The sequence below is a fragment of the Amblyraja radiata genome, chromosome 21 (genome assembly GCF_010909765.2).
Source record: "Amblyraja radiata isolate CabotCenter1 chromosome 21, sAmbRad1.1.pri, whole genome shotgun sequence".
Classification (NCBI taxonomy): Eukaryota; Metazoa; Chordata; class Chondrichthyes; order Rajiformes; family Rajidae; genus Amblyraja; species Amblyraja radiata.
The window spans coordinates 36859711-36875390 of NC_045976.1; the positions used below are offsets into that span (position 1 = coordinate 36859711).

General features: G+C 46.8%; 1 protein-coding gene across 7 annotated transcripts in view; it reads left to right on the forward strand.

Moving 5' to 3' along the window:
• plxna4 (plexin A4) overlaps positions 1 to 15680 on the forward strand; it is a 538927-nt gene that overhangs the window by 200002 nt on the left and 323245 nt on the right. The window lies entirely within an intron of this gene.

A 15680-nucleotide genomic window follows, 5' to 3' on the forward strand; every position in this document is an offset into this window, starting at 1 on the left:
TCCAGTGTATATATAAACCCTGCTGGCAGATCTGAGATCATAGTTTGACTGCCTCCTGTTTTCTATTAATAGTTTTGGGAAGTGTTTGTCAGACAGTAAAATCCATCTGTGGATTTTATTTTCTTTCCCGGCAACTCATTTTGTTTTGAAACAACAGTCCCTTGGGCTCTTTGAAACCCTCACTGGGATCATTATTGATGCAGTTGCTAGCACTACATCGGAGAGAGAGAGAGCCCGTGAGTAAAGGACAACGTGCCGGAGAAACTCCGGGGGTCAGGCAGCATCTGCGGAAGGGAATAGTCAGGCGACGTTTCGGATCAGGCGGATTGCAGAAGTCGGAAGAAAGCCTGAAAAGAGGCAAGGGTGGGACAAAGTGTGAATGTGTATGAATGTGTGTGAGTGATTGGTGGTGGTCGGAGGGGCCGTAGGCGCAGATTGGCAGCCACGCTTCCGTCAGTCTGCCCCAGTCTGCCCCAGGGCAGCTGTGGCTACAGAAGTAGCTTACCACCACCGAGTGTGACTGAGGAGTGAATGAATAATGTGATGTAAAGCGCCTTGAGTATTAGAAAGGCGCTATATAAATCCCATCCATTATTATCATTAAAGTCAGGCAATTGATCGGAGGATACAGTTGAGAGGAGACGGGTGGACAAAGGCGAGAGATGAAACTGAGACAAAAGGTTGACAGACAGGGAGGGAAGAGGAGTGAAATGTGAAACCAGAGGGAGGAATAGATAGGTGGAAGTGGACAGGCAGGAGGGGTGGGAGAAGTGGGTGAGCATCAGGGTGCAGGTCACACGAGAGAGAGGGGAATGGGGGGTAGTTTCTGGAAAAATAAGCCTATAAGCATGAGAACTTGGGACAGGATAAGGCCACTCAGCCCCTCAAGTCTGCTGTATCATTCATTATGATCATGGCCAGTCTGAGTGTAATCTGTCATTTATGAACAGGCAACGTTTCTGGTCGGAACACTTCTTCAGCGTCTGAAGAAACTCCCAACCTAAAATAACGCCTGTTCTACCTGCAGAAAGGTCCCAACCTTAATAGTCATCTGTCTGGACCCGCCGTCCCCCCAACACTTTGCCTTTGGCTCAAGATTTCAGCATGTGCAGTATCTTGTGTCTCTGGCTTATCTGCCTATATCTGTAGCCTCTTGCACTGTTACAGCTAAGGTTCATGAAGGGCTGAATGGAATCCCATCTACTGCAGGGTATGTTGTGGTCCTCTGGATTAAATACTGAATTCTACAACTTCCAATAACTCACTTTATCTGTACCAGACCTGGCTATTTCTGGCCTTGGTCCATCACTGGTACTGACCTCCCCGGCATTGAATGGATCTATCCACAGGAGGCGCTGTCTCAACAAGCCAGCTAATTTCAACAAGGACCCACATCATACTGGCTGTGCTCTCATTTAGCTCCCACCAAAGGAAGAATAGGAGGTATCGGAGTCTCAAGGGCTTGGCCACGCTAGAGGCAGGAAACATGTTCCCGATGTTGGGGGAGTCCAGAACCAGGGGCCACAGTTTTAGAATAAGGGGTAAGCCATTTAGAACGGAGATGAGGAAACACTTTTTCTCACAGAGAGTGGTGAGTCTGTGGAATTCTCTGCCTCAGTGGAGGCAGGTTCTCTGGATGCTTTCAAGAGAGAGCTAGATAGGATTCTTAGAAATAGCAGAGTCAGGGGATATGGGGAGAAGGCAGGAACGGGGTACTGATTGGGGATGGTCAGCCATGATCACATTGAATGGCGGTGCTGGCTCGAAGGGCCGAATGGCCTACTCCTGCACCTATTGTCTTTTGTCTCATAGCTGTGACCAGCAGGTTCAAGATTAACTTCTTTTCAACAACCACGGTGGCGCAGCGGTAGTGTTGCTGCCTCACAGCGCCAGAGACCCAAGTTCGATCCTGACTATGGGTGCTGTCTGTATGGAGTTTGTACCCTCTCCCCGTGACCTGCGTGGGTTTTCTCCGAGATCTTCGGTTTCCTCCCATGCTCCAAAGGTGCACAGGTTTGTAGTTTAATTGTTTTGGTAAATGTAAAAATGGCAAATTGTCCCTAGTTTGTGTAGGGTAGCATTAGTGTGCGGGGATTGCTGGTTGGCGTGGACCCGGTGGGCCGATGGGCCAATTTCCGCGCTGTATCTCTGAAGTAAAAAATAAACGAGGAGACGGTGACAGTTCAGAGGAAGTTGCATCCCAGGCATCTGAACCATCCCACCACAACCAGAGAGCGGTGCTGAACTACTATCTTCCTCATTGGTGACCCTCGGACTATCCTTGATTGGTCTTTAATGGCTTCATCTTGCTCCAAACGTCATTCCCTTAATAAGTATCTGTACACTGTAAATGGCTCCATTGTAATCATGCATTGTCTTTCCGCTGACTGGACAGACAGCACGCCAACAAAAGCTTTTCACTCTACCACGGTACACGTGACAATAAACTCAACAAAATACAATACAATACAATACAATACAATACGGTTTCATTCGTCACATTGCACATAAAGTGCAAGTGAAATGAATTTGTCAGCAGCGGTACAATGAGAAAGAACACACAATACACGATAAATATTTAACACAAACATCCACCACAGCGTTCATCACCGTGGTGGAAGGCACAGAAATTGGCCAGTCCGCCTCCATTTTCCCCCGCGGTCGAGACCTCAACCCTCCGCAGCCGTTGCTGCGGGCGTCCAGATGGTAAAAGGACAAGGTACAAGTCAAGGTAAGTCCAGAATCGGCTCCTCCCCACCGGAGACCGCGGCTTCAGGCTGGTGTAGGCCGCAGGCCGGCGGTCGTAGATTTAAAGTCCGCGATTTAAAACCGCTCTTGAACACTGCACATCACTAACCTCAATTCTAAACTTCCATGCATTGTCTCTGGTTGTGGAGGCCTTTTGAGAATGTGTGAGCTTGGGTATGAAGCAAATATGGCGTGACTTGATGGGATAATGAACAGACATCCAGTTTAATTTCGCCATTAGTCTCACATGAGTACTAGACATGGTCTATTTTTGCACCAGTGTGAACCGTAACGCTGTGCCCAGAAGGGCCTGTTCCATGGTGCATTTTTGAATCATTCAATCAGTATATTGGGTTAGGACAGGAGATTTCTTTCCTGGAGGAACGTTGATGAACCAGATAGGTTTCTGTTTCAACACAGTGGCTTCATCACTGCCGGTTATTGCTTTTTAAATTCCACATTTAATTTAATTTCTTGAAATTTAATTTTGCAATTTCATTCAAATTAATTAAAGATTCTAATTCTCCAGCTACCGTGGCTAAACGGCCGCGTGTGCTTCGAGATTCTATCACGTGTGCGTCAGAAGAGGTTGCTAGCTTGAAACAATCTCTTCAATCCAAAGTACTCTCAATTTCCTGTGAGATGTTGAAGATTACCCCAGTACTGAATTAAGATACTGTGGTCTTTGTGTGTCACCCCATGATTAAAAGGAGAGGGCGAGAGAAAATGAGTCTTTCAACGTAAATGGGTAGTATAAGGTTTGTTTATCGAGGGGGGGCTACCATCGACTCCACAGTCAAAAAGGCACAACGGAGGATGTACTTCCTGCGGCAGCTGAGGAAGCACAATCTGCCACAGGCAATGATGGCCCAATTCTACACGGCCATCGTAGAGTCTGTTCTCACCTTCTCCATCATGGTCTGGTTTGGCTCAGCCACCAAGCACGACATCCGGAGGCTGCAGCGAATCGCCGAGAAGATTATTGGCTGCAACCTTCCCCTCCATTGACGAGCTGTACACTGCAAGGGCCAGGAAGCGAGCGGGCAAGATCATCTCTGACCCCTCTCACCCTGGCCACAAGCTCTTTGAATCACTTCCCTCTGGAAGGAGACTCCGGACTGTCGAAGCTGCCACAGCCAGACATAAAAACAGCTTTATTCCATGAGTAGTTGCTCTACTCAATAACCAAAAATCTGTAGCCTCCCTTTGCTCTGGTATTTTATGTAATTCCCGCGTTTAATTGATAATGTTTTATTATTAATGTTTAATGCTTTATGTGTCATTCCTAACTGTCACTGTATGTCATGTTGTCACTTGTGGATGGAGCACTAAGGCAAATTCCTTGTATGTGAATACTTGGCCAACAAACTTGTTCATTCAGCGGTTACTAAATGTGCTCTACCATGCTAGAGATCTCAGAGATGAAAGCGAGTATCCTAATGCGACCAAGGCCTTTCTGGGGTGGAGGGATGCCAGGGGCTGTATTACTTAAGTAGAGCATGGCTTGGCTATGCTCATTGGGAAGAGCTCCCATTGACCATGGCAGACTAAAGGCCATTAATGGTGGCTGGAGTTACGGCATTGAATAGAATTCACTGTGGCTTCAGCTGATGAAATGAGGTAGGAATCAAACTCAAATATATTTCCCTTGCGTAGAATAAAAAATGCTGGATTGACAGGTTAATATGCTTCACACTTCACCTGGGCCTACCTGATCTCCCGGTAGCCAAACATTCTAACTCCCCCTCCCATTCCCACACTGACCTTTCTGTCCTGGGCCTCCTCCATTCAGAGTGAGGCCAAACACACATTGGATGAACAGCACCTCATATTTTGCTTGGGCAGCTTACAACCCAGCGGTATGATTCTTGATTTCTCTAACTTAAAGTAACCCTGGCAACCCCTCTATCTCCCTCCCCCCCCCCCCTCCCCCACCCTAGTCATCATGCTAGTTTCACTGTTGTTCTGTTGACTTTCACTATCTGCATAACTTGTTATCACCGACCCCACAGCCAACAACGAATCATTGTGGGCTCTACCTTTCCCTGATGATCATTGCTTTTTGCATATCTTTCATTCATCTGTACCGTCTATATCTCTTATTTCCCTTTCCCCTGACTCTCAGTCTGAGGAAGGGACTCGACCCAAAAAGTCACCCATTCCTTTGCTCCGGAGATGCTGCCTGACCCGCTGAGTTACTCCAGCTTTTTGTGTCTGCATCTGCAGTTCCTTCCGCAACAAAGAGAAGTCTCTTTGGCAGGACTTTCCGCCTGGGAAATAAGAAACGGCTGCAAGCAGCTCTAACTTTATTCATCTAAATATACTCCCTGACATCACTGGCGCTGATATCACTGTGGTTGCCATCTGACCCCAGCGGCCAGTTACAGATCAGAAATTGGCAACTGCCACTGCGTTCTGTCATAGAATGGTGCCAGTAAATCTTGCCATCTCTTGCTTCAAGTTTGTAGCCCTTTGATCCAGCGACTTGCACTCAAATGCATTAACCTTTCAAATTATCCGCATCTATTTTCGAGACCATGTGAAAGATACGAGTATTTTGTTTTCTCAGTTGTTTTCATTTGTTTGATTTCATACATAATGCAATGTCACAAATGTCATTCAATAGAACACAGAGCAGTACTCTGGAAACTAGAAACTGCCAATGCTGGTTTATAATGTATAATGTGGATAAATGTGAGGTTATCCACTTTGGTGGCAAAAACAAGAAAGTAGATTATTATCTGAATGGTGGCCGATTAGGAAAGGGGAGATGCAACGAGACCTGGGTGTCATGGTACACCAGACACCAGTACACCAGGTTACTGTGGTTATCATCATGGCCATATACATCCCACCACAGGCTAATGCTAACCTAGCACTAGCACAGCTGCACTCGGCCATCAGTAAGCAGCAGGATGCTCACCCCGACGGTGCCTTCATTGTTGCAGGGGACTTTAACCAGGTCGACCTACGTGCCACACTCCGCAAATTCCACCAGCATGTGCAGTGCCCTACCAGGGGCTCAAACACGTTGGATAAAGTGTACACCAACATCAAGGACGCATACAGAGCTCTCCCCTGCCCATCCCTGGGACAATCCGATCACCTCTCACTGTTTCTACTGCCTGCATACAGACCCCTCATCCGCAAGACCAAACCTGCAATAAGGACGGTCAAAATATGGCCCGAGGACGCAACCCTACAACTCCAGGACTGCTTTGATCGCACCGACTGGGACCTGTTTGCACAACAGGCTACCAGTGGCACAGAGGTAGACTTGGAGGAGTACACATCCACTGTGCTCTCCTACATCAACTGCTGTGTGGAGACTGTCACAGTGGACAAGCAAATAGAGATGTTCCCAAACCGGAAACCCTGGATGAACAAGGAGGTTCAGGATCTACTAAGGGCACGCAACAACGCCTTTAAATCCAGGGACACTTCTGCTTACAGTGCGGCCAGGGCGAACCTGAACAGAGGCATAAAAAAGGCCAAAGTCATCCACAGGCAAAGGGTAGAAGACCACTTCAATACCGCGGACACCAGAAGCATGTGGCAGGGTGTCAGGGACATCACTGACTACAAGAGCAGCCCCGCCTGCCCCCACGGTGATATCACACTGGCCAACGAACTAAACACCTTCTTTGCCCGGTTCGATACTGGCAACACCACCAGGTGTGAAATAACCCCGGACATAGCGGAGGGACAGGCCTTAACACTGAGCACTCAGGAGGTACAGTGCGCTCTGCGTAGGATCAATCCACGCAAGGCTGCAGGCCCGGATGGTGTACAGGGAAGAGTATTAAAGGACTGTGCTGGACAGCTGGCGGAGGTATTCACGAGAATCTTCAATCTCTCTCTATCTCTGGCAACGGTCCCCAAGTGCCTGAAAACAGCCACCATAGTGCCGGTGCCGAAAAAGTCCAAAATCACCAACCTCAACGACTACCGGCCGGTTGCCCTGACTCCAATCCCCATGAAGTGCTTCGAAAGGCTGGTCCTCTCCCATATTAAATCCAGCATCCCTGCCTCACTGGACTCCCATCAATTTGCATACAGGGCAAATAGATCGACAGAGGATGCCATCTCTCTGGCCCTTCACACTGTCCTGACTCACCTGGACAGACAGGGCACGTATGTGAGGATGCTCTTCATTGACTATAGCTCTGCATTCAATACGGTCATCCCCACCAAGCTCACCACCAAACTCCACCAGCTAGGCCTCAGCTCACCGATATGCGCTTGGATCCTGAACTTTCTCACGGAGCGACCGCAGGCAGTGAGACTGGGCCCGCACCTGTCCTCCACCATCACCCTGAGCACCGGCACACCACAGGGTTGTGTACTAAGCCCCATGCTCTACTCCCTCTTCACTCACGACTGTGTCCCTGCATTCGACACCAACACCATCGTGAAGTTTGCAGACGACACAACAGTGATTGGGCTGATCACCAACGGTGATGAAACAAAATACAGAGCGGAGGTGCAGAACCTGGCGGACTGGTGCGCCAATAACAACTTGGCACTAAACACCTCCAAGACCAAGGAGCTGATCATTGACTTCAGGAGGTCCCATTCTGGAGAATACGACCCAATCTCCATTTATGGGGAAAGTGTGGAGAGAGTGTCCAGCTTTAAGTTTCTGGGCACTCACATTTCAGAAGACCTCACATGGTCCACAAACACCGCCGCGCTGGTCAAGAAGGCACAGCAACGACTGTTCTTCCTGAGGACATTAAAAAAGACTGGTCTGCCCCAACAGCTGCTGACAACGTTCTACCGCTGCACCACAGAGAGCATACTAACGTATGGCATCTCTGTGTGGTATCTCAGCTGCACGGAGGCGGAGAGGAGAGCTCTTCAGCGCGTCGTCAACAGAGCGCAGAGGATCATCGGGACAGAGCTACCAGCCTTGGAGGGCATCTACCACACGCGGTGCCTCAGGAAGGCCCTCAGCATCCATAAGGACTCATCACACCCCTGCCACGGTCTGTTTCAACTACTTCCCTCCGGCAGACGTTACAAGGCCTTCTACGCCCGAACCTCCAGACTCAGGAACAGTTTCATCCCAAGAGCTATAGCGGCTCTGAACCGGCCCTAATGAGTGCCCCCCCACCCACCCCCTTTGGACAGTCTCCCTCAGATGGTCACGTCAATCAATTCAGCTTGTTTATTTATGTATTGTATTTATTTACCTTTCCTGGACATCAGTGGAGCTGCACACTAAATCTCGTTGCACTGACGTGCAATGACAATAAAAGATATATTATTATTATTATTATTAAAAGTAGGCATGCAGGTGCAGCAGGCAGTGAAGAAGGCGAATGGTATGTTAGCATTCATAGCAAAAGGATTTGAGTATAGGAGCAGGGAGGTTCTACTGCAGTTGTACAGGGTCTTGGTGAGACCACACCTGGAGTATTGCGTACAGTTTTGGTCTCCAAATCTGAGGAATGACATTCTTGCCATAGAGGGAGTGCAGAGAAGGTTCACCAGACTGATTACTGGGATGTCAGGACTTTCATATGAAGAAAGACTGGATAGACTCGGTTTGTACTCGTTAGAATTTAGAAGATTGAGGGGGGATCTTATAGAAACTTACAAAATTCTTAAGGGGTTGGACAGGCTAGATGCAGGAAGATTGTTCCCGATGTTGGGGAAGTCCAGAACAAGGGGTCACAGTTTAAGGATAAGGGGGAAATCTTTTAGGACTGAGATGAGGAAAACTTTTTTCACACAGAGAGTGGTGAATCTCTGGAATTCTCTCCCGCAGAAGGTAGTTGAGGCCAGTTCATTGGCTATATTTAAGAGGGAGTTAGATGTGGCCCTTGTGGCTAAAGGGATCAAGGGGTATGGAGAGAAGGCAGGTACAGGATACTGAGTTGGATGATCAGCCATGATCATATTGAATGGCGGTGCAGGCTCGAAGGGCCGAATGGCCTACTCCTGCACCTATTTTCTATGTTTCTATGTTTCTATACCAAAGATAGACACAAAGTGTTGGAGTAACTCAGACGGTCAGGCAGCACCTCTGGGGGGAAAAGGATGGGTGACGTTTCAGGTCGGGACCCTTCCTCAGAATGTAAGGCAGAAAGTGCTGGAGTAACTCAGCGGGTCAGTCAGCACTTCTGGAGAATTAGGATGGGTGATATTTCTAAGACTTTTACTAAAACCCAGTACTCAAACAGTACTCCGCAGTAACAGTCCTTCCAGCCCACAATGTCCATGCCGAACATGATGCCAAGTTAAACCAATCCAATAACCAGCGCTTCTTAATTTGTAACTCTTTTCCTGGCAGCCTCATCTATACCGCAAGGTCTGTAGTAAAGGTTAATGTTTGCCATAACGATGAAGAAAGTTGCTCATCAAGGCTATAATCCCATCGTTAGTTAGGTCTGGTGCCAATCCATGGTTTCCATCAACTGTGAAGCCATTAATCTAATGAACAGCCCATCAAATTAAATAACTCTCATTCAATAAAAGATCAAGTGAAATGATTGCTGTAAGTTTTTTTCAATATTTTGCAGAACCCTTAATAAAGATTAGATGTTCATGCTTCAGTGTGTTCAGTTTAGTAATACAGCACAGAAACAGGCCCTTTAGCCCACTGTGTCTGCACCGACCAGTGATCCCCCGACTTCATCAATTATAGTCTGGTTCAGCAGTTTAGACACTCACTCCCGTAATAAATTACAGCGCATAGTTAACAAAGCATCCAAAATCATCAGCACTCCCCTTCCATCAATAGAATCACTCCATCACAAACGGTCCGTGTCAAGGGTGAAGAAAATCATCTCTGATCCCTCCCACCCAGCTCACCACATCTTCCACCTGCTGCCATCAGGAAGGTGCTACAGCTCACTGCCCGCCAAGACATCTCGATTTAAAAACAGTTCTTACCCACACGCAATCCGAATTCTGAACACACTATAACAGCACATATCCTCCCCATGCATGTACTGTATATTGTATGATGTTGTGTTTTATGTTATGTTTGACGGGAATCAGCCTACCTTGTAACATCCTGTACTGAACCTGAATTCCACCAGCTTGACTGTGTGGTCATTAAATAATCTAATCTAATCTAATCCTAAACACACACACTTGAGACAATTTACAATTTTTACTGAAGCCAATTAACCTACAGACCTATACGTCTTTGGAGGGTGGGAGGAAACCTGGGCACCCGGGGAAAACCCACGCGATCACGGGGAGAACGTACAAACTCCGTACAGACAGCACCCGTAGTCAAATCCGGGTCTCTAGTGTTGTAATGCAGCAACTCTACCGCTGCGCCACCGTGCCGCCCTTACGCAACACAAGATATCAAAATGATTTTTAAATTTGTTGAATATTGAGGATAGTCGCCCACAGAACGTTAGTTTCTCTAGGCCACAAGCTTGCTCGGTAACTGTGGCTCGGAATGCGACCGGTAAAATTCTTTTAGATGGTATTCAAAGAGGCATAACTTCACAAAGTGCTGGAGTACGGGTGTCAGAGGTTATGGGGGAAATGCAGGAGAATGGGGTTAGGAGGGAGAGATAGATCAGCCATGATTGAATGGCGGAGTAGACTTGATGGGCCCAATGGCCTAATTCTGCTCCTATCACTTATGATCCTATGATCTTTGGAACTCAGTGGGTCAGACAGTGTCTCTGGGGAACGTGGATAGGTGACGTTTTGGGTCAAGTCCCGATAGGTGACGTTTGTGGGTCGGACTGTTGGGTTGTTGCGATGTGAAATACGTGTGAGGAGTTTCAAGAAGCTGCAACACTGCGCCCTGCGTGGAGAGGCCGCTGACGGCAATATTACAATTCCTGTCCTTAACTGAGATGGAGTTTGCTCTCAGTTTCATTATGCACTGACATTGAGAGCTAACATCTTGACGTTCATTGTGAGAGCAACCTTTGGGATTTTATGGCTGAGAGAACTGTGCAGCATCCATTACTAAATCAGAGTGGTATTGTATGGGTAACTTATGCCAGACGGGAGCCAGAATAAATTGGAAGCACAGTCATGAGGCTGATTAAGCTGAGTGAACCATTTCAACAATGCTGCATGTCCATTGTGCCTGTTGCGTTTAATGCCAACATGTCTAATTATTTTCCTATGAGTTGTAACAGAGTAATGTTTAGTAAGTTGAACCAAGGCAGGGAGATTAAGTTTATGTTTATTATCATCGTGTGTACTGACGTATAGTGAAAAGCTTTGTTCATAAGATCTAGGATCAAAACTAGGCGATTCGGCCCAGCAGGTCTACTCCGCCATTCAATCATGGCTGACCTATCATTCCCTCTCAATCCCTTCTTACAATAACCCCCGAAACCCTTGCTAATCACGAATCTGGCAACCTCCGACTTAAAAATATCCATTGACTTGGTCTCCACAGCCTTCTATGGCAATCATTCCCACCCTCTGACTAAAGAAATTCCTCCTCATCTCCTTCCAAAAGAATAAATGTCCTTTTATTCTGAGGCTACGGCCTTTGGTACTGGACTCTCCTCCTAGTGGAAACATCCTCTCCACATTCACGCCATCCAGGCCTTCCATCATTCGGTATGTTTCAATGAGGTGCCCCCTCATCCTTCTAAACTCCAGCGAGTGCAGGCCCCGTGCCTTCAAACGGTTATCATATGTTAATCCAATCATCCCTGGGACCATTCTTGTAGTTTTTTTTGCAGCTGCAGTTCCTTCCATCCTCTTGTGTATATAGTAATGAGTCTGTGTGTACAGCAAGTAAATTCTGAGAGAGCAACGCAGCACGGAAACAGGCCCTTTGGCCCAACTCGCAAATGCCGACCATGGTGCCCCAACTAAACTGGCCCATTTGGCCCATATATCCCTCTAAACCTATCCTATCCAAGAACTTGATCAAATGTGTAGGAAGGAACCGCGGCTGCTGGTTTAAAATGAAGGTAGACGCAAAAAGGTGGAGGAACTCAGCAGGACAGGCAGCGTCTCAGGAGAGACAGACGAGTAACGTTTCGGGTCGAGACCCTTCTTCAGACCAAACGTGTTCTTTTAATTCCATCTCCTGCTGGAATCGTTTCTCCAGGATAACTTTGTACTGTACAGCACTTGAGGGAATAAAACGAGGTTTGCCGTTACTCAGATCACTTTCAAGTGTAATGTGGTTCCTTTTTGGTAATTGTGTAAGATTATGTAAGGCCCTGTTTTTTTACCGCTGAACTTTTAACCCCACGTCAGCCCGCTGTTTCTTCTGCTAAGCGCTGGGGTGTAATGTTTCCCTGACCTGGTTGCTGAGAGCGCTTGGCGGAGTGGAGAAGGGAGGGTGGATTACACTGAGGAGTCTCTGTTGTTGTGGGAGAAATCAATAAGATGAAGGGGATGACGTTACACCTGTCGAGAGAGGGCACAGCATCCAATGTTCCCCGAATTGGCAGGACCCGCATCGACCTGCCAGCACTGTTTAACTTGTTGAGCCAGGTCTTTTGATTTTCTGTGTCGGGGAATGAACTGTATGTGCTGGTTTAAATCGAAGGTAGACACAAACTGCTGGAGTAACTCAGCGGGACAGACAGCATCTCTGGAGAGAATGATCAGCCATGATCGTATTGGCTAGATGATCAGATGATCAGCCATGATCGTATTGAATGGCGGTGCTGGCTCGAAGGGCCGAATAACCTACTCCTGCACCTGTTTTCTATGTTTCTATGTTTCTAAGGAACGGGTGACGTTTCTGGGTCGAGACCCTTGTTCAGACTGATGTCAGGGGAGAGGGAGACACATAGATAAGGAGGTGTAAGGTGCGAAAATAAGGCAAAGGGAATGGCGATCAACGGGAAATGTAGAATAGATCATTGTTAGTTGGGTAGAAGGGAGAACTTTTGATTTCTCCTCCACACCAGTGGTATTTCTCCATTTAATTCCTCCTGACCTCTTTACTCAACTGTGCCAGGTTGTATTGGGGCAGATTATATTTCCCACTGTGACATGCATATTTTGTGTCGTTCATAATATTCTGCCAGTTTGGACATTGTCGCCCATCAGTATGATGTTTCTCAGTGGAGAGCTGTAGAAAGGAACATAAACCAGCTTGATTGATTGTCAGCTCTCTGCTGGAATCTTGGGTGGTAACTGGATCTGTCCGACCCACCAAAAAGCACAACATTTATCAAGCTCTCCCTGATTTATTGTTAGCGCGCCAGATAAACAGAGAAAATGGACGGAATTTCACCTCCAATAAAATAATTCTGAGTAATTTGCAAGGATTTTTCACGAGGTTTTAAACGCCTGGTTACACTATGTGTGTGAATAACGTCGCTTTGTGCATCGCAGATGTTGCGTACAATGTTTACCTCGCTGAACCGGGGGGAGTGAGGTGGAAGGATGTTTGCGTCCAGCAATAATAGGCATGGCTCCTTACAGCAGTGCCAGGTTTCAGTAAAGCAAAGCATGGCACGGTGGCTCAGTGGTGGAGCCTAAAGGACCTGTCCCACTGTACGAGGTAATTCAAGAATTCTCCCCAGTTTTCCCTGATTCGAACTTGGAGAATTACTGTAATAGCCGCTCGTAGGTACTCGGGGCTCTCGTGGACATTTTTCACTGTGCTGAAAACACTTCACGATGTTAAACCCCTGTCCCACGGTACGAGTTCATTCCAAGAGTTCTCCCGAGTTTTCCCTGATTCGAACTCGGAGATTTACGGCAATGGCCACTCGTCGGTACTCGGGGCTCTCGTGGACATTTTTCAACGTGTTGAAAAAATCTTCACGAGTCTTCCCGTGATTACCTGCCGTTAGCGAGTCTTCCGGAGTACCTGCCGTTAGCGTTACGAGCCGCTAAGAGACGTCCCCGAGCTCCGACGTACCCGCTACGTTCATTCTCCGTGCTTACCACGAGTCTGATTTTTTTTTTAACTCGTGAGAGCTCTTGAATTACCTCGTACAGTGGGACAGGCCCTTTACAGTGCCAGAGACCCGGGTTCAATCCTGACTATGGTTGCTTGTCTGCACGCAGTTTGTTCATTCTCTCCATGACCTGCATGGGTTTTACTCCGAGATCTTCGGTTTCCTCCCACACTCAGGTGCAGGTTTGTAGGTTAATTGGCTTGGTGTCAATGTAAAAATTGTCCCTAGTGTGTGTAGGATAGTGTTAATGTGCGGGGATCGCTGGGCTGTTTCTGTTTCTGCACTGTATCTCTAAAACTAAGAGCCTGGAGTACTGTGTATTTAGTACTGGCACTTTGCTTAAAGACGGATGCACTTACATTGGAGGTGGTTTGGATCACATTCAAAGGATTGATTCTGAGGACGAAGGGGTTTGTCTTGTGAGGGATGATTGAGCTGGATGGGCCAATATTCATTGACATTTAGAGGAATGATGTAATAGTGTTCTGGAGCATTGATCCAGAGGGATGAGTTAAAATCCCATCATGGCAACTGGGGAATTTAAATTCAAGTAATTGATTTTGGATGATCAGCCATGGTCATATTGAATGGCGGTGCTGGCTCGAAGGGTCGAATGGCCTACTCCTGCACCTATTTTCTATGTTTCTATTTTCTATGTTTCTATCTCACATCTGACCCATACTTGTGAGTGACTAGGACAGTTAGGATTGATTAGTACGGGTGTCGGAGGTTATGGAGAGAAGGCAGCCTTTGGAGGAGGAGATAGATCAGCCATGATTGAATGGCGGAGTAGACTTGATGGTCCGAATGGCCTAATTCAACTCCTATTCCTTATGACCTGAGTAAAGCTCACATTCCGTGAGCATTACTAAAACAAATTGCAAGGTGACTGAAGCAAAACGGAGAAGTTTGATGTAGTTTGTTGGGTAGGTTCCTTGACAGTGTCTCACTTGGCATAGAAATCTCAGGGGCACAGTTTCAGAATATGGTTCAGTTTAGTTTTAGTTTGGTTTAGAGATACAGTGCTGAAACCAGGCCCATTGTACATGGAGATGTGGAAAAATCTCTGAGGCAGAGATTGAGTGAGTAGTACAGCACATAAACAAGCCCTTTGGCCCATCACTTTCATGCTGACCATTTTGCTCGTCGACACTCGTCCCATTTGTCCACAGCAGGCCCTTTGACATCACATTCCACCACACTCTATGCTTTTCTTATGTACACTTAATCTTCGGTCATTAGAATGAATGAGTTATATTTTGCAGATAAACTAGTCTATTATTTCTACATGTAATATGATGAAATAGGTGTTATATGAGGAGATACATGGATTTTTATCAACCCAGTTGCAACCGAAAGGCTTTATCTATGATCTAGCCGTGCACTCAGAGCTGAGATTACCTCATCACATACTAACGCATTCTCATTGACCAAGTGACATGATGATAAGGAACCCTTGTTTCTCTCCTCAATCAGAGCTCGTTTGGCTAATGATTTTTTAAAGGGATAACCAAGCTCCTTCCATGACTCACTACCATGTGGGCTGGTGTTCCTCACAGGCCCAAGTGCAGAGACAGGGGAAAATGAATAACTGTCTCATTGCATCGATGTATCTCTGGTTTAATGACAATATCATGCTTTTAAAATAGATTTAGCTTTTTTTTTTGAAGAAACGCCACTGTGAAAGGACTTCAAATGACTGTGGTAACTCTATTTAAAAGAAGTATTATAAGGCAATTGTTGTCAACTTGAGACCTTATGAAAAATGTAAATCCAACCTTTTGCCAAGACTTTTCTTCAAACTTTGCATGTTTCTTTCCATAATGTCATTAGCTTATTGTCACGTGTACGGAGGTACATTGTAAAGCTTTTATTGCGTGCTATCCAGTCAGCGGAAAGACAATACATTGGCACGACAGATGGCACAATGGGCTAAGTGTTCGGCTGGCGACCGGAAGGTGGCCGGTTCGAATCCCGCTTGGAGTGCATACTGTCGTTGTGTCCTTGGGCAAGACACTTCACCCACCTTTGCCTGTGTGTGAATGTGTGTGAATGTGTGTG